The sequence below is a fragment of the Nymphaea colorata genome, chromosome 3 (assembly GCF_008831285.2).
Source record: "Nymphaea colorata isolate Beijing-Zhang1983 chromosome 3, ASM883128v2, whole genome shotgun sequence".
In the NCBI taxonomy this organism is placed as follows: domain Eukaryota; kingdom Viridiplantae; phylum Streptophyta; class Magnoliopsida; order Nymphaeales; family Nymphaeaceae; genus Nymphaea; species Nymphaea colorata.
The window spans coordinates 13033694-13060245 of NC_045140.1; the positions used below are offsets into that span (position 1 = coordinate 13033694).

General features: G+C 36.4%; 1 long non-coding RNA gene across 1 annotated transcript; it reads right to left on the reverse strand.

The window, feature by feature from the left end:
* Positions 1-5189: 5189 nt before the first annotated feature.
* LOC116251247 (uncharacterized) lies at positions 5190-10485 on the reverse strand. Its single transcript, XR_004171624.2, has 3 exons — positions 10257-10485; positions 9037-9162; positions 5190-5832 (listed from the first exon to the last, which is right to left on the reverse strand). It is a non-coding gene; the product is annotated as an uncharacterized LOC116251247 (long non-coding RNA).
* Between the last annotated feature and the right edge of the window lie 16067 nt (positions 10486-26552).

The window sequence follows — 26552 nt, forward strand, 5'->3', positions numbered from 1 at the left end:
GATATAGGATGAACAAAGAAACATGAATCGCTACCTCCTCCAATGTTGAAAAGTAAAAATCAAAAGTATATATGGCATTCACGCTTTGAACACTATTATTGTCATGGAAAATAAGTTGTATATCTCAAGGAATGAATGAATACAGATAAAAAAGGGCACACTAGTGACAACAAATGCTGCAGAACCAAAACATGCAGCCTGAAACCAAGCCTGTGAGATGTAGCAGTCAAAACAGCAAATATCTTTTGCACAATTATCAAGAAATAGGCCATATGAAACTGATTGCAGAACTCTGAAGCAGAAGATGCTAAGGTAACGAGAGTGAGAGTGATCACTATAGCCTGATATCTTCTCAATGTGGAAGAATCAACCCCAAATGTAACCCCATATATAGTTAGCCCAAGCATACTTAAGGAGAGAGAACTTCAGAAAAATTAAAACTGAGTTATATAAGTACAAGAAATTAATCAGAGATTCAGAATCAATGAATTGAGTGCATGAAGATTGTGATGACTCGTGCCTAAAAACAAAAAAAAATAGACAAATTCATACTTTTGGATACCCAAAATCAGCTTCTTCTTTTTTGTATTTAAACATTAATTAATGCACAGATATTTTACCACTGAAAGGATCTCTTTCAGTTTCTGAAACCTTAAAAGATCTGAACGTTTTATCTAGACATTTTTAGCAGTAAAAGTTCTGAATGTTTAAAGGTTTCAAACCTTTTACAACCAATATTTAGACGATCTAAAACATTTCTGTGAACGCCAATAAAGAATGACAAAACTAAGACTTTCATGTGATTTTATCAAGACAAGGGATCTTCCCCATTTTCACTGCTGTAGCACAGCTGCCTTTTACTCTTTCACCTAAATCAGCTTTTTGTTTCATTAGCTTGATGCCTTGACTTGTAGTAGACCCATGTTTCTTAGCCATAGTAGTGTAAATGACTAAATTTCTGTTCTCTCTAGAACTACTTACAAGATATCAAAACAATGATAAAATTGTTAATCCTACTCAGCACACATATAAAGTGTGAGTGTGTTTTATTTCATTGACATAAAATGAAACTTATGATCACCAAAATGCAGTCATGAAACTGTATACATGCCATAGTCTCCAAAGCTATAGTTGAAAATTCCTCTTCGACTAGCTTCATTTTTAAAAGCTCTTTTCACAAAGCTCTTGAATTTTCCCGAAAATGGTTCTTGGAGAAAAGAAATGAAAAGTTCAGACTAACCAGAGATGCAGTCATAATAGAAATGACTAAAAGTTCAAGATGGTGGAGAGCACAAATTTTAATAATTTCATTTTCATTGATAGTAGAAAAAAAGAAGTCTCCAAAATGCTAAGGGAAATAATTTAAGCCGATGTTTAATCCACAAAAATGAAAAAAAGGAAAACATGATGCCTTAATTATTGTGTTTTCCCTTCTATAAAATCTTCTTGAAGATGGAAGAGAAAACATATAAAAAGATATACACGTAGGGAAACCATAAGTATGCCTGTGGGGACTAAAAATCTGAAGGTGGTGACAAGGAGATGAAGGAAGATAGAGATCTCCACCTAGCAAGCTAGTAACGTAGGCGGAGATGGGGTCCCCATGGAATGAGGTGATGATGCTGGCTTGGCTCCTTATTGTCCCTCTATCCATGCAAAAAATCACCATCGTGTTTGTCCAAGGTGAAATTCGCTTTTTTAAAATGCTACAATGATAAATAGACAAAGAATTGAAAGAACATTTCCATGGCATCTCCATGGCACAAATATGGGTGTGCGAGAGAGAGAGAGAGAGAGAGAAAGATTGTCCACCTCGATGCTATAAAAAACAATGAACTAGGCTATGTCATTCAAATGATTGATTCATCTATCCTCTTCTGGCCACCAATGGCGAATCATTCACTGTCCACAAAGGGGAAGAAGCAACGACGATGCTAATTTTTATTTATTTCTGTACAGAGCAATGACGATGTAAATTTTTATCTACACGAATTGGAAATGTACACATGAATGCAAAAGGAAGATAAACCGATTGGAACCCAACTATTAGAGGGATCCGCAATCCTCTTTTCAAAAATTCAAACCCTAGAGATTTATCCACGTCCATTAAAGAGGGAATTAAAAGATTTCAAGAAACATTAGAGAAAAAAGGTGAAAGTTCATTCACAAACCAAACGAAAGATTTTTGCAAAGGAAGATTACAAGCATAGATCCAGAAAAAAGGACCTTAGCAACAATTCAACTAAAAAAAAAAAATAACAGAACACACTATTTTACCGATTGTTCACTGCTGTATAGACAGCTTTGTCAGTTTCTGCCACAATGCCCATCATCCATAAGTGGTAACAGGGCTTCTTTATGCCCTCTTCGGCGACCCCATACACCATGCTATAAAGACGAGCGAAGACGAGGAAATGCTCCAATTTCTGATGAGCAGAGTGAGAGGAGAAGGAGAGGGGCAAAGTAAAATCGAGATTGTAATGCCGATGGCAAAAGAAAATTCGAGATTGTAATGCGGATGGCCGAGGAAAACTATTACACCAGTTATTCGAATTCATAGCGACACACATTTTAATTCAAACTTAACAGACTAACTGCCCTTTCTTTTGTAATTACAGAGTTTTAATTAGAGTTAATGGATAATGGTGGGCCTAATTATTCTACATTTCAGCTTTAACTCCAAAAATAGTCCTTTTATTAATTTTTAAAAGATTGTACGCTTCGAGACAAAGAAGGTGTGTTATAAGGCTGATATTTATTAAACATTTCTTGGTTTTATTTTAGTGAATTAACTTTGTGAAAAGTGGATCTAGTGCCTTGCAATTGACACCCATGTACCTGTAGTGAAAGGGGCATGCACCCATGCTCTATGATCCATATCTCCTATGAAATAAGCAAGTGCACTGAATCATCCGTTTTTGGCATTCCATGTAAAACCAAGCGCTGACCTGAATCTTAGTTAAATCATAATATTGATCTACCACATATGAAAAAGATTTTGGTCCAGGAAGTTGGATTTTTTTTTTTTTTTTTCTGTTTTTCGTGTTGGCATGTAGGAAGATAGTCTACCAAATTATCCTAAAACTATCGAAATGTCTACATTGAGATCCATCCAATCCATCTCGACAATGGCTTATCAAAACCAGTTTACGATCCAAATTTTGGTAAAGAACGGTGCTTCAAGCTGGTCTTTTGCATCTTTTTGCGTCTACGTAAACCGCTATGGTGAAAGGCAAGGACATTTCCAAAATTTCTCATAAACTTTTAGTATTTGTTGAAAAGGACACAAGCTCCTTAAATCTTTGGGGTCCAATAAACAAGCGATCTTTCAGATAAATTACCATACATGAGCAGTTTATTTCCTTTGAAAGATATTCTTGTTTTGGCAAATGATGCATGACAATGGCCTGTCACCAACATGGAAAAATTAAAGAGCTTAAGAACTCGGTTTTGAGTAAAAAAATTAGTTGTTTAGCATTAGAAAAAGTAGAAATCTAGTTTTATTTGTTTGAATGATAATTGAAAGCTAGTGGTAAAAGTGGTACTAAGGCTACGATTGTTTTTGCTTGGATCTCAAATATGAGGGGACCTCAAATCCACAATGGAACAAACGGTGGATCTCAGCTTCTCCCTACAATGTAGACTTCAGAGCCACGCCTTTGAATTTCAAATACACAGAGGTGACCAAAGGTATATTGAAAGACCTCGTTTTCTTGATATTTGTTCTTTTTTATAAGGTTTTCAAGCAGCAAAATATGATTCTTGATTTTAAACATTGCATTAAGAACTGAAAGATAAGGGTGGGCATCGGGCCGGGCCGTCAGGCCGGTGAGCCTGGCCCGGGCCCGGCCGATAGCCTGGGCCTGGCCGAGCCCGGCCCATTTGAAATTTAAAAATAATTTTTTTAATTATAAAATAAATTTTTAAAATATAAAATATATTTAATAATAATAAATATTTATTTTTAAAACAAAAGAAATTAAAAAATAATAATCTAAACTGGCCGGGCCGGCCCGACGGCAGCCCGGCCTGATGCCCAGGCCTATTGAAAGACCTCAGCTGATGAATCAAATTAAACAAAAGTAAGCTAAGCAAAGTTCCAAAATAAAATCAAATTTAAAAAGAAATGTTTAAATCAAAATCAAGCCAGAAACCAGCCCTCAACAACCTAAACCTTGTTGTGGAAGTGTCTGGCGCCAGTGTTATTACCTGCTAGTGTTAGTTAGAACCAGTACATAACCATAACTACACCGGTATAGATGTAATATTTTTGGTGACTAAGAGTTAGTTGCGGTGGCGCATGCCTCATGTGCACCTCAGGTGCCAGCTTATCGCTCAAGTCTCTATTTTTCTCTGTTGTGTGATTAACGATTTATCCTTTTCAATTTTCCTATTGTCTAGTTATATTTTTGTTAACGTACTTTTGTCTTTGTTTATTTTTTTTCTCAACATCATAGTAGAATTTAACTAATGTTGGATGAAATCAGTCAATGAAGGATTTATTGAACACTGTTTGTTGAATGAAAACATGGAATTTAGAAAATCTTGGATAAAATCATAAAAGTTAGTGAATTTATTGAACTTGTAACCATTAGATGAAACAGGTGCTCCTATATGTTGCTTAAATTAAAAAAGTAATGCTTTTTCTTTCATCTGCAATACATAAAAGATATTAAATGTTTCATAATCTTTGATATAAAATTGTCAATACCATCTAATTAAATTTTATGCCTGCACAACAAATGACAGAGCAATGTCAACGTTCATTTCTGATTCTGGCGTGAGAAAAAAATGCATAGTGCATGTTGTTTTTTTTTTTAAAATAAAAAATTGACATGATCTTTGTGGGATATTATGTACTATACTATTTTTACCCTATAACTTAGGCTTCAGTACGCATCGCTTAGCTATGCTTCCCTTCACAAGATCAGCACTTTGTTTCGCTTTGTTGCACCAATCAACATTGTATACTACCATGAATTGCTGGCTAAGATTTGAAAAGACACTCAAATCAATAAAATTGAGCAACACCCAAATCAATAAAATTGAGCAACTGTCCTTAAACTTATATGAAAAAAAGTGCATGGTAATATTAATAAGACTATGACAATAAATGAACCGAAAATTTGAGAAAGCTTTTTACCATATTCATGCTTATATGTACGAATTACAAAATGACCCATGTGCATACCAAAATGATCAACCTTGACTTTATAGTTTTTTGTCCAAAATAAAATTCAAATGCAAAGCAATTAGAAAAAAACAGTACCAAATTATATTTAAAGGCCTACTCGTTTTCTTGGTAACTGTTTTTTCTATATGGCTTTCAAGCATCAAAATAGGATTCTAAATCTTAAACTTCTCATTAAGCTGAACTGAAAACTATAGCTCCCGATTTTGACTTACACTTGTCTAGTAGTGTTCTAAACTATATTTTATAAATATAATCTTATAGGTGAATCAAAGATGTGAGAAAACAGGCCATGCCTGGCCACCGTTGTTTGAGGCACATGCACACCTCAAGTGCGCCTCTCTCACACGCTCTCTCTCTCTTTCTCTCTGTTTTGCATTGACGCTTGGATCTTTTCACTTTTTTTATTTTATAGTTATATTTTCTTCAACATATTTTTGTTTTGGTTTACTTTTTTCTCAGTCCATTTAGCTAACGTTGGATGAAATGAGTTCCATCTTGCAGCAGCATCAATCCAGGCACGGAGAGTATGGTTGGCACGCAAAACTTGTGAGTTGTGACCATTAAGATCCCGCAAAGCATTCCTTACTCTGGAATGACCTCCCTACTTTCTGGCTTGTTGCTCACCTCTTTAGGCAAACCTGAACAGAAATGTTAGAGAGAATATCACACCAAATGAAGAAAATTGTACAAACATGAAATGATTTCAGCTAGAAATTTTGGACAAGATTATTTCCTGCATTCTCCAATATCCAAACATTTTCTGTTTGCAAGTCCAATCAAACATGATAAATAACCTCTCATCACAAATTAATTGGTGCACCTAGGCCAATAGTGAGTGTTACACCAAGTTTCGGGTCATGAATTTGGAAATGCCCCAACTACTTTTCAAAACGGGAATGTTATTTTTTTTTTCCCATACTTAAGAAAATTTGTATTGGGATCTGACCCAAAATCAGCACTAGCACTTGAAGGGTGCTAACACTCAGCAACAATTGTATGCAAAGATAGAAGTTTGTATTTGGAAGTATCAAGCTCAAGGTGCTGAGTGTTAACACGATTCCGACTCAGATACCAATTCAAATTTCCTTAAGCAGAGGCAGAAATGACTTTGAGGTTTTCAAAAGTACTTGGGGCATTTCAGAAGGCATGACCTCAAACTATGAGTTTCATTGGGACCTTCGAAACTCATTGGAACCTTCATGTGTTTGGGAAGCCCTTTTTTCTTTTGTATAGTCCTGGAGCACCATTTTCTTTTGCTGAGTTCAACTTCATCAGTGGCACCCTTTCAACTTGCTCATCCTCCTCCACGTGACCAACGCACCATCTTTCATCCCATTGGAAGCACAAATCCTTCCTCCTATCTCTGATTTGATCCAGATTCAATCGCTTGGCTATGCCGTTGTTCGGTTTTATGCCTCATGCTACATTGTTCGGTTTTATGTTTTTGCAAGCTAACACTCATTCATTTACATTTCTCGTCATCGATTCTAGCTAGTTCAAAATTCTCTAGCAGTTGCAAAGCTATCCAACAACAATTGTGGCTTAGCTGCCTATACTTTAATGAAAAATTTCATCACGTAGGCCTCCTACTAAAGGAACCCATGCTTCCAGGGGCATATAATTTATTTTGTCAAATTCAGCCTGTCTGATACTCTAAAACATCCTTTCTGCATGAATTCAGATAGTTCAATATTATAATCTAAGAAAGTTGAAGTGCCAAAACGAACTTGATTTTCTTCGGCCTCAGTTGAGCAGTAAATTTGAGACTGAGGAAAATGAGAATAAAAAATGATAAGTTTTGGATTATGATTTATGAATATGTTATTTTGTTTGTACTTTTTTGATATATATGTGCGAATATGTTATTCTGTTTGAAATTTTTTGACATGTTATATGTAAGTTCTGTCATCCTTATTTTCAAACCTAAAATTAGTTTAACTACTTGAGAATCTCATTTTGCTAGCTCATGTTTTTAGATGTTGGAGTTTATTTAAAACATGAAGGCCTGCTTGTTCTGCTATTTTTGAATTTCTGAGAATTTGCAATTCTTAATTAATCTTAAAAATTTATGTCCATCTGTGTGCCGATGGACGTGGCAGTCTTTCATATGTCGTACAATTTTTTGCATTTTTCTTTCTATTTCCTAATTCTTTTTGTGCATCTCAGATTCAACTCATGGCTTTCATACAGAAGCTATTGGTTCCCAATGGAATAATGAACCCATACAAATGTTCTTCCTTAGGCCGTACCTTGCTAAAGGTAATATAACTTTGGTTGACTGTAAAGTTCCTTCTTATACTCTCCTTATGTCATATTTTTAGAAAATGGTTATAACAAAATTACTCTGTGTTCCTCTTTTCGATTATAATTGACAATGTGTTGTTTTTCAAGTGCCCATGTCTTTCCTCATGCGAAGAAAGATTGATTAAAGGTGCACCATGTTCATTTTTCAAAGAATCGTGTACTGTGCTTCTGAATCACTCAACAAAATAGGGTTTCAAATGTAGCATCCTGTATCATTTGTATTCTACTACTGAAAATGCCAGTGATGCGAGATTGACATCTAGAAATCGACAAGCATGCAACTGCAGATGAACAAGTGCATGGTCCTCGTCCTCATCCTTCTCAAGCACCTTAGTCACAAGCTCAACAAACGGGTAGCCAGCAAACCTATGTCAGTCCCCCAATGACACTCCCTACATTAAGACGCCCAAGGAGGGATTTCACTCAGCTGGATCTTTTGGGCTGAGTAGTACCCTGACTGCCAGGAAATTTTAGTTAGGAAGCACTAGATGGTATAAGTAGTTTGTCTCTCTACAAGGTGGCAGCAATCTATTGACTTTTCCAAATCACTAGCATGCGCCATTCTGAAATTTATACCTATCTTAAGGAAACGCCTTTAACAACATTTGGCGATAAATGGTAATTTATTATCTATTCAGAAAAAGGTAAGCAAACAAATAAAATTTACAGCTTCAGCAGTTTTGGTGTAATTATTTTAACTGTTCAACTATGATACAACAAACAAAAACTATTTAAATCATCTAGCCTGCCTTTTATCCTTCATGAAGTCATCTCATGATGAGGGGACGTACACACAAAATGTCCTCAGCTCAGCAACAATTCAAATAACTTATTGCTAAACATAAAAGCAGTAAGCTACTTGTAACCTGATATAGGATAAATAAAGAAACATGAATCGCTACCTCCTCCAATGTTGAAAAGTAGAAATCAAAAGTATATATGGCATTCACACTTCAACCACTATTCTTGCCATGGAAAATTCATATTGTTAGCAATTCATATTTTTGGATACCCAAAATCAGCAGCAGTTTTTTTTTTTTTGTATTTGAACATTAATTAAGTGTACTGATATTTTACCACTGAAAATATTTCTTTCAATTTCTGAAACCTTAAAAGGCCTGAACGTTTTATCTAGACATTTTTAAGCATTAAAAGTTCTGAATATTTAAAGGTTTCAAACCTTTTACAACCAATATTTAGATGATCTAAAACATTTTTGTGAAGGTCTATAAAGAATGACAAAACTAAGACTTTTATGTGATTTTATCTAGACAAGGGATTTCCCCATTTTCGCTGTTGTAGCACAGCTGCCTTTTACTCTTTCACCCAAAATCAGCTTTTTGTTTCATTAGCTTGATGTCTTGATCTGTAGTAGACCCATGTATCTTAGCAACAGTAGTGTAAATGACTAAATTTCTGCTCTCTCCAGAACTACTTACAAGATATCAAAATAATGATAAAATTGTTGATCCTATTCAGTACACATATAAAGTGTGAGTGTGTTTTAATTCATTGGCATAAAATGAATTTATGATTACCAAAATGCAGTCATGAAACTGTATACATGCCGTAGTCTCCAAAGCGATAGTTGAAAGTTCCTCTTCGACTAGCTTCATTTATAAAAGCTCCTTTCACAAAGCTCTTGAATTTCCCTAAAAATGGTTCTTGGAGAAAAAGAAAAGAAAAGTTCAGACTAACCAGAGCTGCAGTCATAATAGAGATGACTAAAAGTTCAAGAGGGTACAGAGCACAAATTTTAATATTTTCATTTTCATTGACAGTTGAAAAAGAGGTCTCCAAAATGCTAAAGGAAATAATTTAAGTCGATGTTTAATCCACGAAAATGGAAAAAAAAAAAAAGAAAACATGATGCCTTAATTATTGTGCTTTCCCTTCTGTAAAATCTTCTTCAATATGGAAAGAGAAAATATATAAAAACATATACACATAGAGAAACCATAAGCATGCCTCTGGGGACTAAAAATCTGAAGGTGGTGACAAGAAGATGAAGGAAGATAGATAGAGATCTCCACCTACAAGCTAGTAACCTAGGTGGAGATGGGGGCGCCAATGGAATGAGGTGATAATGCTGGCTTGGCTCCTTATTATCCCTCTATTCATGCAAAAACCACCATTGTGTTTGTGTAAGGTGAAATTCCCTTTCTTAAAATGCTACAATGATAAATAGACAAAGAATTGAAAGAACATTTCCATAGCATCTCTATGGCACAAATATGGGTGTGTGTGCGAGAGAGAGAGAGACAGAGAGAGAGAGAGAGAGTGATTGTCCAACTCGATGCTATAAAAAACAATGAACTAGGCTATGTCATTCAAATGATTGATTCATCTATCCTCTTCTGGCCACCAGTGGCGAATCATTCACCGTCCACAAAGGGAAAGGAGCAACAACGACGCTAATTTTTATTTACTTCTGTATAGAGCAATGACGATGTTAATTTTTATCTACGCGAATTGGAAATGCACACGTGAATGCAAAAGGAAGACAAAGAGGCGACAGATAAACCTATTGGAACCCAACTGTTAGAGGGACTTTCAAAAATTTCAAACCCTAGAGATTTATCCACGTCCATTAAGGAAGGAATTAAAAGATTTCAAGAAACATTAGAGAAAAAAGGTGAAAACTCATTCACAAACCAATCGAAAGATTTTTGCAAAGGAAGATCACAAGCATAGATCCAGAGAAAAGGACCTTAGCAACAATTCAACTAAAAAAAAGAAACAGAACATAACATTTTACCGATTGTTCACTGCTGTATAAAGACATTGTCAGCTTCATCAGTTTCTGCCACAATGCCCATCATCTATAAGTGGTAACAGGGCTTCTTTATTCCCTCTTCGGGGATCCCATACGCCATGCTATAAAGACGGGCGAAGACGAGGAGATGCTCCAATGTCTGATGAGGAGAGCGAGAGGAGAAGGAAGGGTGCAAAGAAAAGTCGAGATTGTAATGCGTAAAAAATGAACAGAAACGATTTCAATTGAGTTGGAAATTGATTTTATTACACCAGTACAAGAATTGATTACATGTGAATCTCAAATTATATGGGCCCTAGTTTAGTTGAACAATATATAATTATTTTGGAATCAAACGGGATCGGTCTCCTTCCAATCTTTTATTAATATAAAATAACACAAATTGCTATACATCTAATTATTTGAGATTGGCAATAGCTAAATTGGATTTGAATTCACTAAGCTCCAAAATCCTGACATAGCCAAACAATGTTGCCCGTCCCAAAATATACCATAGTAATAGTTTAAACTAGTTGCCAAGCTGAGACGAGGAGTCTTGACATAGTTGTTTCCTAATCAGGATAAAATTAATATTTAGAATTTATGCAAAAAATTCTGCTTTATGACCTGTTTAGGTGATGCAAAGCCAGTATTACCAGGAAAAAACGAGAAAATGAATATTAAGGAAAATTTATTATAGACTGCTTTTTTTGGTCATTATCTCAAATATGAGACTTTAGGTTTCTCATATTTTAATTACTTTGTTACTTTTACCGACCAATGTTGTTAGAATCAGCTTAAATGAATGGCAGTGACGTTTTTTTTGGCAAAGCTTTTCCTGACTCTAGAAGATAACATTGAAAAGTCTGGAGTCATGTCACAAAAAATGTGTTTTTTCTAAAAAAACATAAAAGAACGTGATAAAATTAAATTACCATTTAAAACTTTTAAAAAGTATGTTTTTTGAAAAAATGTAAAAAAAAAACGCGTTTTTGACACGTTTTAACGCGGTTTTTTATGGTTTTTTCACTTTGTTTCATCTTTTTGTATTTTTTTAACGTTGAACAGTTGTTTTTTTACTTTTTATTTTTTATTTGTTACAAATTTACTTATCTTTTGATGTTTGTGTTATTAGCTTCTCACTTAATTTATTTTTTTAAATTTTTTGAAATTTACTATATTTTTCTCATTTTTTTAAGTTCATCGTATTTTAGTCGTGAAAAACCTCACCATTTAAAACTCTGAAACATTATTTGTTACTATGATATAGACTAATCTTATTATAATCGGCATCATTGGGCCTCCATAAGCCGACCCAAATTGAATTTGACAGTAACCAGTTCAATTCAATGAAAAATTAAAGAATGCAATATGCTGTTTTCCTTAAGCTGTTCGTTCATCCACATTTTGAGAAAAAAGTAAGGCATTGTTTGATGGGTGCCATATTTCTTTATTCATTTGCTAAGGAATCCTTTGGTCCTTACATGAGAGGTGGGAAGATCTTGTAAGGTTGTGTGTCTTGGAACTCTTCAGCATGGAAATGAACACCACCAATCTTTCATATGTTGCTCGCTCAGAGGTATTCTTTTATTTCTACTTTCTACGGAAAGTCAGAAACTACCCCACAGTATGAACCTTCCTTTTTTGTCTAGTTTTGGTAAATTGTGCACTTTAGGTACCTTCAAAACTATTTTGAAGGTAATCAAAAGCAATAAGGAGTAGTAAGTTGCACCAATGTCAGGTGCCCAAAATGAAACATATAATGATCAGTCATAAACATTGATTTTCCAGTTAAAAGAAAACATCAAATCCTTCTAAATCTTGTTTGAAGACACCTCGACCATAGCACATTCATTCTTTTAGTATGAGGAAAGTTCGCATCAGGCAGCAATGATTCTGCCAGACCCTACGGTATGGTGGTTGGAGTTCACTTTGGCGCTCCTTTCATGAGTCAAGCCCGTCAAATAATCTGATCGATGACTTGTTTTTCATAAGAGATAATTATAGCTCAGCTCAGCAAGCCCGCATCACAAAGCTTGAATGTCGTCTAGGCAAGTTAACTGGGGACTTGAACTTGAGAACCAACATCTAGGGGCTTGCTTTAGCCCATATAGAGATTTTCTAAGCCGACATACTCTAGTCTCCCCCTTTCCTCTATATCCTGGTGGGAGGCTCATGTAAATCTCTTCTTGCAAATCCCCATGGAGAAACATGTTTTGAGCATCCATTTGATGTAACTGCCAATTAAATTTCATGGCCAATGTAAGGAGGCATCTAACAGTAACAAGTTTTATTACTGGAGCAAAAGCTTCATCATAGTCAAGTCCTTCAATTTGTGTGTATCCCTTTGCAACTAATCAAGCCTTGTGTCTCTCTATAGTTCCATCAAATTTGTATTTGGTTCTAAACACCCACTTGCAACCTATCGGTTGTTGTCCATGAGGGAGTGACACCATCTCCCATGTTCCATTGTTTTCAAGAGCCCTTAATTATGCCGCCATAGCATTATGCCAATGATTAAACTGTACCACCTCACTATAGGTGAGAGGTTTGGTTTGTTTGGAGACAGCTAGAAGAAAGGATTGATGAGAACGAGAAAAACGACTAAATGAAACATAATTGGTTAGAAGATACCAGCTGCCTCTTTTGTGATCATGCTGTGATGGAACATTGATTCCAATCGTGGCAACACCACAATAGAAGTCTCTTAGCAGCAATGAGGGCTTGGGTTTGGGAAGTGATATCTTCTCAGTTCCATAGTTTGATCATTGGTTCCTGGTGCACCAAGTGGTGGAGGTAGAGATACATGTTGAGCTGATTCAGAAGTGTATCAATAGCTGATGGGTGGTGACTTGTGAACTCATTTGTGAATGTAAGGTTTTCTTCTTGAGAAGGTGAATGTCTAAGAACTTCATTGCTATCCATTACATCATCTGTAATTGGCAAAGGCAGGACTCTATTGGGTGGTACACTTTCTTTATTTTTAAAAAGAAATACATTTTCACAAAATTCGACATCACGACTGGTAAACAATTTTTGTGTCTCATGGTCATATACTTTATGTCTTTTGGCCATATAGGTAACATAGAAATATACATCTATGTACACTTTGATCAAATTTATGCTTAACATTCAAATTTGTAGCATAACACAAGCACCCAAATATTTTGAGATGTGAAAATTAGGCTTTTTATTATATAATTTTTCATATGGTGACTTACCTTCAAATAATGGAAAGGGTGTCCTATTTACTAGATAGGCAGTTGTTAAAACACATTCGCCCCAAAATTTGAGAGGAAGATCAGCTTGAAAACGCAATGCTGGCACTACACACAAAAGGTGTCGATGTTTTATTTCAACAACACATTTTGTTGTGGTGTCTTGACACAACTATGCTCATGAACTACACCATGCATTTGAAAAAAATCAGTCATCTCTTGTAAAAAAAAAATTAGCACCATTATCGGTTCTAATTCTTTGGATTTTGACATTAAATTGATTTTCAATCAGTGAAAAAAACATTGCAACAATTTTTTTTGTTTGATGCTTGTGCCTCATAAGAAAAATCCATGTCATAAATCATCTACAATGCTCAAAAAATAATATGCACCTGTTAGAGATTCTTGAGAATAAGGACCACATATGTTGTAATGTATCAACTCAAAAGACTTTAAGGAATTGATTTCAGATATTTCAAATGGCAAGCATGACTGTTTTGAGAGAAAGCAAACATCACAACTACAATCCTTTAACTTAATCATAGAGTCATAAGTTTCAAGCAACTTATTCCTAGAAATGAAATGATGACCTAATCTCCAATGCCAAACATCTATCTGTGGGTTAGAAGAAAACATTACTGAAGATTGTATGGGTGTTATGCTGCTAGAGACCCTTAAGTAGTATAATCTGTTTCTGAGATCAGCTGCTCCAATCACAGTCTTGTAGTCCTGGTCCTTTATGAGGCAACTGATATGAGAAAAGACAATAACAAGGTCAGAATTTTAGTAGCTTGCTGGTTAAGAGCAAGTTGAACTTAAATTCAAGGACAAAGAAAACATGATGCAAGATTAAGTAAGGCGAGATTTTGATGGTTCCAACATGAGTGGCAAAGACTAATCTATTGTTGGGTAAACGAATAGGAAACTAATTTTCAAGTCTAGAAAATTCAGAAAACAGAGAAAGAGAGGATGCCATATGGTCACTAGCACCACTATCTAACAACCAGTCATTGGTTTGAGATGAGGACATACCGGCAAAGTGAACTTATGAAGAAGATGATTTTTCATTCAGTGTTTGAATCAACTTATGACACTCCTCCATAATAAGTGCAGGGACAGTTTCTTTCTCGGCTCTAATGCTATGTTCAGCAGCTTTGCAGGCATCTGAAAGTTTTTCAGCAAAATTGTGTGTTGTAGCAACTGTGGACTCTTGTTTCTGTTTGGTGTTTTTTTGTGATTGGAAGGATATTCATGTAATTTGAAGCATTTTTCTCTAGTGTGTCCAATTCCTTGACAGTAGGTACAAAAGATTTGTGCACGCCTATTGTTTCTGGTTTTACTGAATTGAGTGTTCATAGTAGCTAGACACGTGTTTTCAGTAGATGGCAGAAGGCAGGCCTCCCTTTGTTTTTCTTCCTGAATGACTAATGAGTATCGCGGTAGGGGATCTATTAGCAAAATCTGTCCTCGAATGGTACTATAGGTGTCGTTTAGCCCCATTAGGAATTGTACAACTTTTTCTTCTTGTTGTTTTTCAATAAGAACCTTCATCACTCCACATATGCAGCTTGGTAACGTATCATAAGAAGACAATCATCCCAATATGACTTTAACTTTGTGAAATACATTGCAACCGATTGAGATTCTTGTGTGTGCCTATTCATAGCATATTTTATCTAAAACCTTTTGGGTGCACTGCTCTGTGTGAATTTGTCCTTCAAATCCATCCAGAACCTCACAAGCCTTGGTTGCATAAATGACAGTTCCAGCTAATTCTTTAGACAATGAGTTTATTAGCCAAGATAATACCATGTTGTTGCAACGCAACCAGTAAATATATTCAGGTTGAGAAATTTATCCATCAATGAATCGTAACTTATTTTTTGCGGCTATGGCCATTGACATGGACCGACGCCATGTTGAATAGTTGTCTCCATTAAGATGTTGGGAGACAAGCTATGGGGCTGCCCAGGCACCCAACGGGCTGGGTTCGCTACCCAAGCGCAGCCCATTATTGTGTTAGGCCAGGCCGTGCTTGACACAATACCAGCCCACCGAGTCAAGAGCGTACCTAGGCCCGAGCCTGTGCTAACTGAGTATCAGGTACACGATGGCAGCCTAACCTGATGCCCAGGCCTAACTATGAGGATGAGGTGTTATGATCTTCACACCAACATGATCAGTCCAGATTTGAGAGATCAGATTATTTTAGTGGGACTAAAAGGGAAAAATTTTTAGATGTAGAGTCATTTCTATGGAAGAAGATAACCTTTTGGTGAATAATATGACAAAAGAATTTTCGTTCTTGCATGTGTTTATTTAGAGATTGAATGATATGAGATCTCAATCTAACATATTCCTAGTTTAGAGCGATTGAAAATGTTGAGACTTGTGAAAATAGAATTTGATCTAGGGCACAATGGGCAATCTTTGGGCAGTGGCCATGCTATATATTTATCCCTTTTGCGGGTACAAAATATTGTATAATCTTAACCAGCATACAGTATGTTTTCATTGCTTCATGCTCTCAGTGATGCAAACATATTTGCCAATATGTATATGAGATATGCATATAGTTCAATGCTATTGTTTTTCTTATCATGTGCAAGTTGGAGGATGTTTGGAAATTGGATTTGGATCCGCTCAGGATTAAAAAAAATGTATGATTTGTTTTTTCTTATATCTAAATTTGACTTTACCCTAAATTCAAAGTTTTAAACTGATAATGGGAGTGGTTTTGGAAACCACTCCCATCCCCATCCTTTTCCAGTATGTCTAAGTTCAGAGACAGTGAAACAGTGAAAGTTAGTCCCTGTTTTCAATTAAAAAAAATCTGAGAAAGGGTGTGCACTGCATCCTTTTTTGCAAATAGAATTGTTGAAGTATACATGTCTCCATTCTATGAGAATTGTTATTTTGTCGCATTCATTCTAGTGTTACAATCTTGAGCAAGCTGTCTTTGGGTATAATATTTTTTTTTTGGTCATTTCAATTTCCTATCAGCAAGTCAAGGAGCACTTGCAAGCATCTTTCAAGAATTCAACTCTCTTTTGCATTTGTCTTTCTATCTCATTTCACATGCCATAAGGAAACCTGCCTCTGTGCAGCTTGATGAGTCCTATGATACCAATCATTCCATATGTTCGCCACGATGAAATAAGAATGTTTGCTACCACATCTTCTTCCTCTAACCACTTACCCTTGGTTGATAACCAATCCCTTGTCGCCATCATATTGTTGTCATTCCTATTCAATTTCTGAACAAGCTGACTTTCCATACTTCAGTTACTGCATTAACAGGGAGGTTCATTATGTAAAAATTGACTGAATTTCTTAATTTCCAAGAAAATCAAATTCTTATGTGGATAACATTGTTTCAAAAATTGCATAAGTCCATGTCTTTGAATTTTCTTTTCTCCACTATTTCAGCTCATTACTAATTTCCCTTGGGCAATTCGGTAGTGACAAACTGATTTCCAACCTTGCACCATGCATCAACTACCATATAGGCCTGGGCAACGGGCCGGGCCAGGCCGGCCCGGCCCGTTTATGTGATGTCGTTAATGACCCGCAAGTGGATCGGGTCGGCCCGCTACCCGATTATTACCGGGCCGGGCCGGGCTGGGTCATACATGTCTGAAGCCCGGCCCGACCCGTTTTGTTAACTGCCGGGCCGGGTCGGGCCGAGTAGGGCCGGGCCGGGTCGGGCCGAGTAGGGCCGGGCCGGGTTGGGTCTGTTTGGTTTTTAAAACTAAGCATTATTTACTTAAATGCCAAAATTGTCAAGTTGCACGGATATATGCTTCCTAATAATGGATTCAGTCAATCCTAATTTGTATTGTATCCATTTTGTTTAGTATCTGTAATTAAACAAAAGCATCATAACACCAATTTGCCTCTTGACAACTCTGATCGGGTTGGGCATCAATCAGACACAGGAAAGAAGAAAGACAAGCAAGGCATTTGATATAGAAACCTTGACGGTCAAACAAAGTGACATTCTCATTCATTAACCAAGTGTCTGCATCAGAGCATATCCCCAATGTCAGTTACGCATTACAGTCCTTTCAAACAGTCTCCTCATTTCTAAAATCATCTTGAAGAAACTGCAAGAAATAACAAAGTGGCAAAATCATCCAATGGATGACAGAGTCATATCACCACAGCACATCAAAGAGAGATCATGGTTATGTTTTGCATCTAAGTGGAAGGAAGAACCTGCACACCATTGAGCTGTTTTCTTTTGTATACTGTTGTCATTACCACTATATGGATGAGAAGCATTAACCTCAAGCATTGCATTGTCAAGCATTTTCTCATACATCAAAGTTAAACATAGAGAACGACAAAAACTGAATCTACAATTAGAACTCAAAAAAGAATGATAGCTTCAATAGGGAGTTCATGGTTGTAGTTCCTTACAACAGCAACTACAAAATCATTTGACAAAGGTTTTGTTGGAACAAGAACCGGCTTCCAAAAATGCCAAAGCAACATCCAAATAGCAAAGCCTAAACTATTGCAACATGAAAATTAAAGTAAACATCTTCAAAGTCCATCAACAACCTGCATATGAAAATCAAAGTAAATGTCTTCAAAGTCCATCAGCAACCTTGAAATGTCCATCTACAATTTAACACGAAAAAGAAATGTTAATAAAAATTAACAGGTGCTTGCCTGCATGGAATAATAAGAATGCATTAAAAATTACCGTGATAATCATGCATTTGATTAACTTTTCTCATTTGAATGGTGCTCTGCATCATGAGAACTGTAACACATGTTAATTTAAGCACACTAGTATGTTAATATGTAAAATAAATTACAAAATGGATTATGAACATCTTACCTTTCACCCAAGTTGTGTGCATCACGAATCCAACTCTGTGTGCATATCAATGATTCAACATTTTCAGGCGTAGTTGAGCATCGATAATCATTAAGAGTTCTTCCTACTATACTGAATGCAGATTCTGAAGCAACTGTAGATACAGGAATGGCTAATATATCTCAAGTCATCTTTGCTACAATTTTATATTTACTTTCATTTGTCTTCCACCAAGATAATATGTTGAAGTCCGCATTATGTGCAATTTCTTCCATCGGATCCATCAAATATTTGTCCAGATCTGTGTGAGCCACTATAGGAGAGACAAAGCTGGAGTATGCTTTGAACCTACATCTAGCCACACTTCTATACTTTTCTGTTGCAATCTTGGTACTAGTGTATGCATTGTCCCTTTGCATATTACTTGTGTCATTATCATCATATATGTTTTTGTATTCAACATACAAATCATGAAAGATCTTCTCTACAACTTCATATTTTACCATTGCATCTGGTTTATCCAAATCATCAAGCAAATACTTTAGGTATGACAACTTGAACCTAGGATCCAAAACAACTGCAATTGCAAAGAGAATATTGTAGCTCTTGAAGTATTTGTCAAATTTTTCTTGCATTTTGCAAGTCAATGCCCTCATATGCTCATTTGATGTTCCACGATGCCTACGCAAAAATGATGGTAAATTGATAAAACTTTTTCAAAAACAAGATTAGATGTTACCTGCTTAGAGGTAGAGAATAGATTTGTTGCATCATAAAATATCTTTAAGAACTGACATAAATCAAATGCATGAGACTACTCATCCTCAGAAGGCAAACATGCATAACTAGGATCACACGATGCCAAATGTTGAAAGACATCTCTGAATAACAATGCATCTCTCAACATTATAAATGTAGAATTCCATCGAGTAGGAACATCATAGTTTAAACTTTTTTTCTCATCCAAACTCATTGCCTTTACACATTGTTTAAAAGCATGTAGTCGTTTTGGTGATCCCCTTACATATTTAACACTGTCACGAATTTTTGAAATTGTATCAACCATATCATTCATACCATCTTGAACCATAAGGTTTATAATATGTGCACCACAACGAATATGAAAATATTTCCCTCTCAATGGAAATGACATATTATTTTTTCTTTCTAAGGTCCTTCTTAGTAAACTGATCACACTATCATTTGCTGAACAGTTATCAGCAGTAATAGAAAACAACTTAGCTTGAATGTTCCACTTAGTAGTAATGCACTCTGATAAAATGTCACTTATACAAATTGCATTATGTGGTGGAGGCACATGTATAAAACTAAGTATATGAGAGTGCAATTGCCAATTTGTATCAATATATTGGGCTGTCAAGCATAAATATCCTAACGTCTGTTGTGATGACCACATGTCAAACGTCAATGAAACCCGCTGCACATGGTTACTTAAAACTCCTTGATATCGCATTTTTTCAGTCTTGAACATTGACTGAACCTCTTTTGTAAGTGTTTTTCTAGAAAATGGAATAAATCTTGGATTGCAAGCCTTTAGAAGATCGTTGTGATATTCATATTCAGCAAAACTAAAAGGAAGTCCATGCATGATTGTACACTTAGCCATACATTTTTTTATGGCCTCCATATCAAATTTGTGTAGACATAAAGAAGCTACACCAGAATCATTAATTCCAACTGACAAAGTTCTTTGTTTTCCATGAGCAATTTGTCTTTTGGCACATGTATCTCTATGTAGTTTCAAGTGGCTCGTACCATTAGAACTATGTCCACCTAATCGTTCTCCACAATGGTTGCATTTTGCAAACTTGTTTCCCTTATACTGTACTAATGTAAAGTCATTCCATACAACTGAAGTTCTTTTCCTCTTGGATTCAACTTCCTTTTCAGTTGATGAAAACGATTCATTTTCCTCTGTATTTGTCAATGTCGTCGGACAGTATTCATCATTCCCAACGCTAGAAGACATAATTTACCAATTGAATGGAATTCAAACAACCTAAACACATGAAATGATTCAACTCTTGAGCTAAAGAAAAGGCATAAAACAAGATGAATATCTTTCAGAGATTAAGAAATACCCACAATAGTCAAGATCACAAGTGGCGAATATACTAGGAGGGAGGACGTTGGTGTGTAAGTTAGTGCAACTTATGTTTTGATAAATCCACCTACATCAGCCACAAAATTTGAAGTTTACTTTCTTTCCACCTTTTGAGTGGGTAAAATGGTATTATGTATATCACCTATTGTGAAGTAAATTATTTAAAACAATAAACAATAGCACTACATTGAAAAGCCATGACACAAAATGCGGACCTCGTTTGTTGCTAAACGGGCCTTTTCTTTGGAGATTTCTTCAAACTTTCCTTGCAACTCAAGTACTGCAAAACAAAACATAAAAAAAAAAGAATAAGGCCTTTGTCTATTCACCAAGAGATTCACCGAGAAAAGATTAGCAATATCACCGGAAATATATTGAGTTTATATTGCAAAGCATGTCCAGACATTGGGTCCATGGTTTCATGGCCAAACACTACGAACTACATGACAACCGGGGTTTCAGTTGGTATGATGTCTAGGCATTTTAGTGTGTCCAAAAGGGAACAATGACACTAACACTGAGAGCAAATGATAGAAAGTCTAGCAACATGAAGCAATTAGCATAGGAAGTAAATGCCTACTAGAAAGAAGATTTGTTCAAACAAATTCTAGGGCCAAGAATGCTTCACGATCTGTACAAGGCATCTATGATTCTTTCTTTCTTTGGGAAGGAGGGTGTAGCTTGGCGAAGTTTTCTCTTACATTGCATATGACCACGATAACGATATGCCAAGAGACTATAGCATTTCATTTTCATTGATAAAACTTAAGTTGTGGAAGTTAGGCTTTGCATAAAAAAGGAAAGGAAAAACATCCTTATCATTGGTATTAACTCATACCATATGTAACAGCTGATTTTCCAAGCCCTCAAGTTTTGCTGAGGCTTTTAGCTCACTTCAATGAAGTAATTAACCATATATTGACAAGCAAGAAAGGAGGTCAGCCATAATCACATAAATAATAACGGCCGGCCAGCAGCTGCCAGTAAAAGTCTGAATCCTTACTGAAGTTCTAACACTTACAGCAAGACCTGTGGTGATGATAAGCAGGTTCAGCAAGATGACATTCATGATAAAGAAGCAATTTCCACAAAATGGCAATAAGAAAGCTGCTTGTTCCTTTTAGTTACTGTACTTTAAGTTTAAGTTAACATGACAGACGACCTGATTTTTCAGATACTGCAAGTGGGTGTAAATGCACATGGCATGCTACCTAAACACCGGGTATCAGAAGAAAAGCAAGCGGCAGAAAATGTTATGCTGAAAAACCCAAAAAAATGTAAAACCAACATTATAAATGCATCAAAGGAGCGAGCAAGCATGGTAACAAGAAGAAACACCAGCATAGAAGAACGAAACGTATTACCTTACAAAGTATTCCTTCTTTTCAACAAGGCCAAGGAGGTGCTTTTCTTTATTGGAAATCTGTTTATCGCTTCCTCCCTTAAGAGCAAGAACGGTGTTTGAATATGACTAGAAACGAGAAAAAACAAAGGAAAGAAAGAATCGCAAGTAAGTATTTGGGGGAGGGTGAAGCACCGACTAATGTAAAAGAAGATTTGAAGAGGAGAGAAGAGAAAGGGGGAAGAAAGCTAGGCCAAGAAGATTACTGTTCACAGCTAATGTTGTGATGAAAGCAAGCGACGACGGTGACGGACCAGCAGTGCGACGGTGGCGACGGCGACGAACGGTGGTCGGTGGATAGGCACAGTGAGCAGCGCAGGCAAAAGGGAAGAGAATTAGCAAATAGCAATTAGGGCGAGAGTTGAGACTCGACCTAAGCACAACCGGGTCCCAATGGGCCGCAACTTAAAACAGGGACCCGGCCCGTTTTTAAGTCGGGCCGGGCCGGGCGCAACGGGTGAAGGCCCGACTTTCGCAAATCGTGGCCCGGACCCGTGCCGGGCCGGGTACCGGGTACCCACCGGTGACCCGGCCCGTTGCCCAGGCCTACTACCATAGGGCATAAAAATAAGATGTGATAGGTAATTTCCTCTATGCCTTGGCAGAGGCTACTATACAATGTCCAGACTGCCCTTGATGCCAATGCTATTCCATAGGCCTTTCCTCCATGGTTCCCTTTTAACAAATCTCTTCCCAAAAAAAGCTAACCGCTCACTGTCTTTCCATGTTAGGTAGCTTGAGCCATTGATTGATTGTTAATGCCAAACAGCCGTCACTTGGAATGTGGTACAGATATTCCTTCCTATGAAGTTTTGGATAAAAGTTCCAAGAAGGAATTGTTTAGCCAGCATTGTAGTCTATCATATACTACTGCCATCACCAGCATACCGTCATCTCATGCTAGCTTGGATTCTCTTTCAAGCACAGAATATTACCTTCCATATGATTGAATTGATGAGCCATCCAAAACAGGTTGGGCTTCATGTGCCCGACAATGATTCTACTGATAGGCATATGCGCACTATTACATAATGAAATGTGTCTGAAATTCGAAGATTAAAGTCACTTGACTTTTTCGGAATGGGCACCAATTGGGTACAATCAACCCTTCTTACAATTCTCCCATACTGAAAGAAATTATGCATTGCCATGCCAATGAATTTATTTCCAATTGTCTTGAAAAAAAAAAAACATTTGGAAAGCCGTCTAATCCTGGGATGCGCCATGCGAATGGCCTGTGGGAAGTGCATTAGTAGCATTACATTCTATTAATAGATCACTAAAGTATGAGGTGCACACGGCTTGAATCTGAATAGGACAAGTGAATCTATGTTTTCTACCTGGACCTTTTGAATTTTGTATCCTACCTTTTATGAATTCGAGAACAAACAAACTTTGTACTCGAGCCCCCACCTTTTGGCCATTTATATTTGGCCTTCAAGAAATCTTTTCTAAATATAGTAAAAGATCCAGCTTTTTGATAAAGTTGCCCTTCTTGCCAAAATTAAAAGCAATGCCTCTTTCATTTTTTGACTATATCATAGCGATAGACAGAGACTAATCCATTCTTCTTCCATTCCCTATGAGCACCCTTCACTGCATCCAACTTCCTTTGCACTTGAATCATGTGCAACCACTACTACTAGCTTCTCAAGCGGCATGGTTTAATTCTTTGCGTTCTTCAAAAGAACTCTAGTAATTGTAGAATCTAAAGCAGTCTTGCCTGCAATATCAGATTGACTAGGCTGGATGATAAACAACAATGCATTATGATCCAATGTGGACCTGCTCAAGATAGTGAGATTTACAATGTCATGGACATGAGACATCCAATTACGGCTGAGAAACACTTTGTCAAGCTTACACGACATTTTCCTATCCAGTGGTTGGTGCTGATAGGGCTGCACAATAAGCCGAGCCAACTCGGGCTCTACTCGAATTCGCTTGAAAAAAACTCGGCTCATGCTCGAGCCATTTATAAATGAGCCGAATTCGAGTTTACAAAGATACTCAAAAAGATAAATGAGTCGAGTTCGAGTTTCAGGAAGTCGACTCCTTTATACTTGACTTGACCCGCAAACCCGTACTTTATATAATATTGTCAAAACCAGTTTCACAAGTTACACTAGTTAAACGAGTTAATGCTTACACGAGTTAGCGCTAGACAAGTTAACACCTGAACAAGTTAAATGGGTTAAACGAGTCGAGTTCGAGCTCCATTTTGTGTAGTTGAGAGTCGAGTTCGAGCTCCATTTTGTGTAGTTGAGTCGAGCTGGAGCTTGCTATAAGGAGCTCAAGCCGAGTTTGAGCCGAGCTCGAGCTCGAGTTTTGTGAGCCAGGTCGAGCTCGAGCTGGCCAAGCTCATGCTCAACTCGGCTCGTGTGCAGCCCTATTGGTGGTGGACGTCAACTTGTATGAGCGCTTCAAAGTTTCAGCTAGATCATTGGCGTTAATGAAGCTAACAAGATCTGCATGAGGCCATGGCAGGGCTTTGCTTGTTTTCTCATTTGAGCCAAGGGCTAAGTTAAAGTGATTTCCACATATGAATGGATCATTAACTCTGCTAAACATGTTGGGAAGACTTTGAAACTGCTTAACATGGACTATGTACTCTGTGTCAAGATACATGGCAAAAACTTCGAAAGTGTTTTTGAGGTGCCATCGAATTGAATTGCAAACGAAGATTAAAAAAAAAAATGAATAAGAACCAAGGATCAAGCTTACCTCTTCCAAGTTCTACAAAACTAGGATTCTGGTCAGAGTTTGTTGCTCTGCAAATCGAAATTGCAACTGTAGCGAAAGAATTTCAGCAAAAATTTCATCAAATTTACTTGAGACAGCACGGTATCTACCACCTACAAGTTTACTCAGAAATCTCTTTGAGCATAGGATTGCACTAGTCCTCTAACATTCTAAGTGAGCAACTCCATGATTAAATAATTTGGCCTTGGACTCCAACTATTGGTGAAGTTGTCTCCCCACTTTTTTCCCCATGTCTTTCGGGTCCAAGGATGTGTGGATGTCTGGGACAGAGTCAGTCAACTTCTAACACTCTATCTCCATGAACTACACGAGAGTAATGCCCATAAGAACAGAACTGAGAGCGCGATCTTAACACGCCAGAAGCCACACCAAGCACGCTACTCTCCTTGAGGCACCCCAGTAGAGCTTCTCTTTCCTCTCTCACTTTGTGCAAATTGATCTTGGTCTTAAGAATAGTAAAGTTCATTTTTTATTGGTTAAAAGAATAAATAAAAATTTGTGTCGAAGTGTTTTACATTATAAAACAATTTTGACCTTATAATCACCTGCATGAAAAAGGAGAAGGCCTGCGGAAATATAAGGGGCTGATTAAGGTCATTTTGGCTAATTTGGCCATAAATCAGGTAACAATTAAATTAAATAATAATTAGGGATGTCAACAGATTGGATTCGGATCGGATATGCTTTTAACTGTATCCACCTTTTCGAAGATTGAAACATTTGGATCAGATTTAAATACGAGCAAGAAAAAGTCATATCCGAATTCAAATCGGAATCCCATCCGAATTTGATTTTTGCATTTATATCTGAATCCTTATCCGAATTTAGCCAATTTCAAACGTAAGAGTATTAGATATCGGATAGTTTTATATTAAATCCAATCTGAATCTGAACCTGAATCCAATCAAATATTTATGTATATCCAAATTTGATTGCAATCAAATGTCATTTCTTAAATTTGAATCTGATCCGATTTTTTAATCGGATATTAAAATTTTTCTATATCTGGTTTTTTGGAATGGTTTAATTGTATCCAATCCAAATCGGATATATTGACATTTGTAATAATAATATACATTTTTACTAAGAAAATGTGGGCAATATTAGCGTCTGTATTTTCATCCCTTTAAAAATGATCTTATAATGTTTATGCCTACAAGGGTGTCAATAAATTGGACTTGAATTGGACGTACCCTTTATTATATTTTATTATGGAATGTTCATATATTAATAATTAAATTCCAGCTTGAGACTAATAAAGAAATACTATATCCAAATCCAACTGTTACTTTGAAATCAATCCAACTTTTAAATTCACAACTAAATTTGAACTCTATTATGATAACCGACTTTCAAAATTTATAGATACTAAATATAGGAAAATTTAACCGGCCAGAGATGTTTATTATTTAATCTGATATTTATTTGAAACCGACTTGGAGTCCGATTGAATGTGATGGATTTTTTTCTATACCTACTTTTTTCTAGAATAATTCGTTTGAATATCCAATCTGCATGTACATCCCCAATTTTATATCATCGACATAAATTTGCATTCACCCAAAAGACGAACATTCTCTCTGTAATGTTCTTTTCATCTTTTGGATGCCTTTTAAAATATGATTTAGAAATTTACCTTTATCATTGTGGCTTACTTTAGTTAAAAAAAATCAGCTACATCCAATGAAACTGCATCATTATCCTCCTTTCTGTTTATATAAGGGGAAAAGGCGAAAAGCTATATTCAACTTCAAAAAAAAGTTTAAAATATATATAAGTAGATCTACACACTTAGAAATAACAACTTGGAACCGTGCGCTTGCTTGGTGGATGTTATGCTTTATCGAAAAGTTTCTGCAAAGCGAATCAGAGTTTCCATCCGAGACAAACCAAAAGAGAGGATCACATGTAAATGAGAACAACCAACAGCAAGGAAAAGGAGGCAATCTAAAAGAAGTCTAAG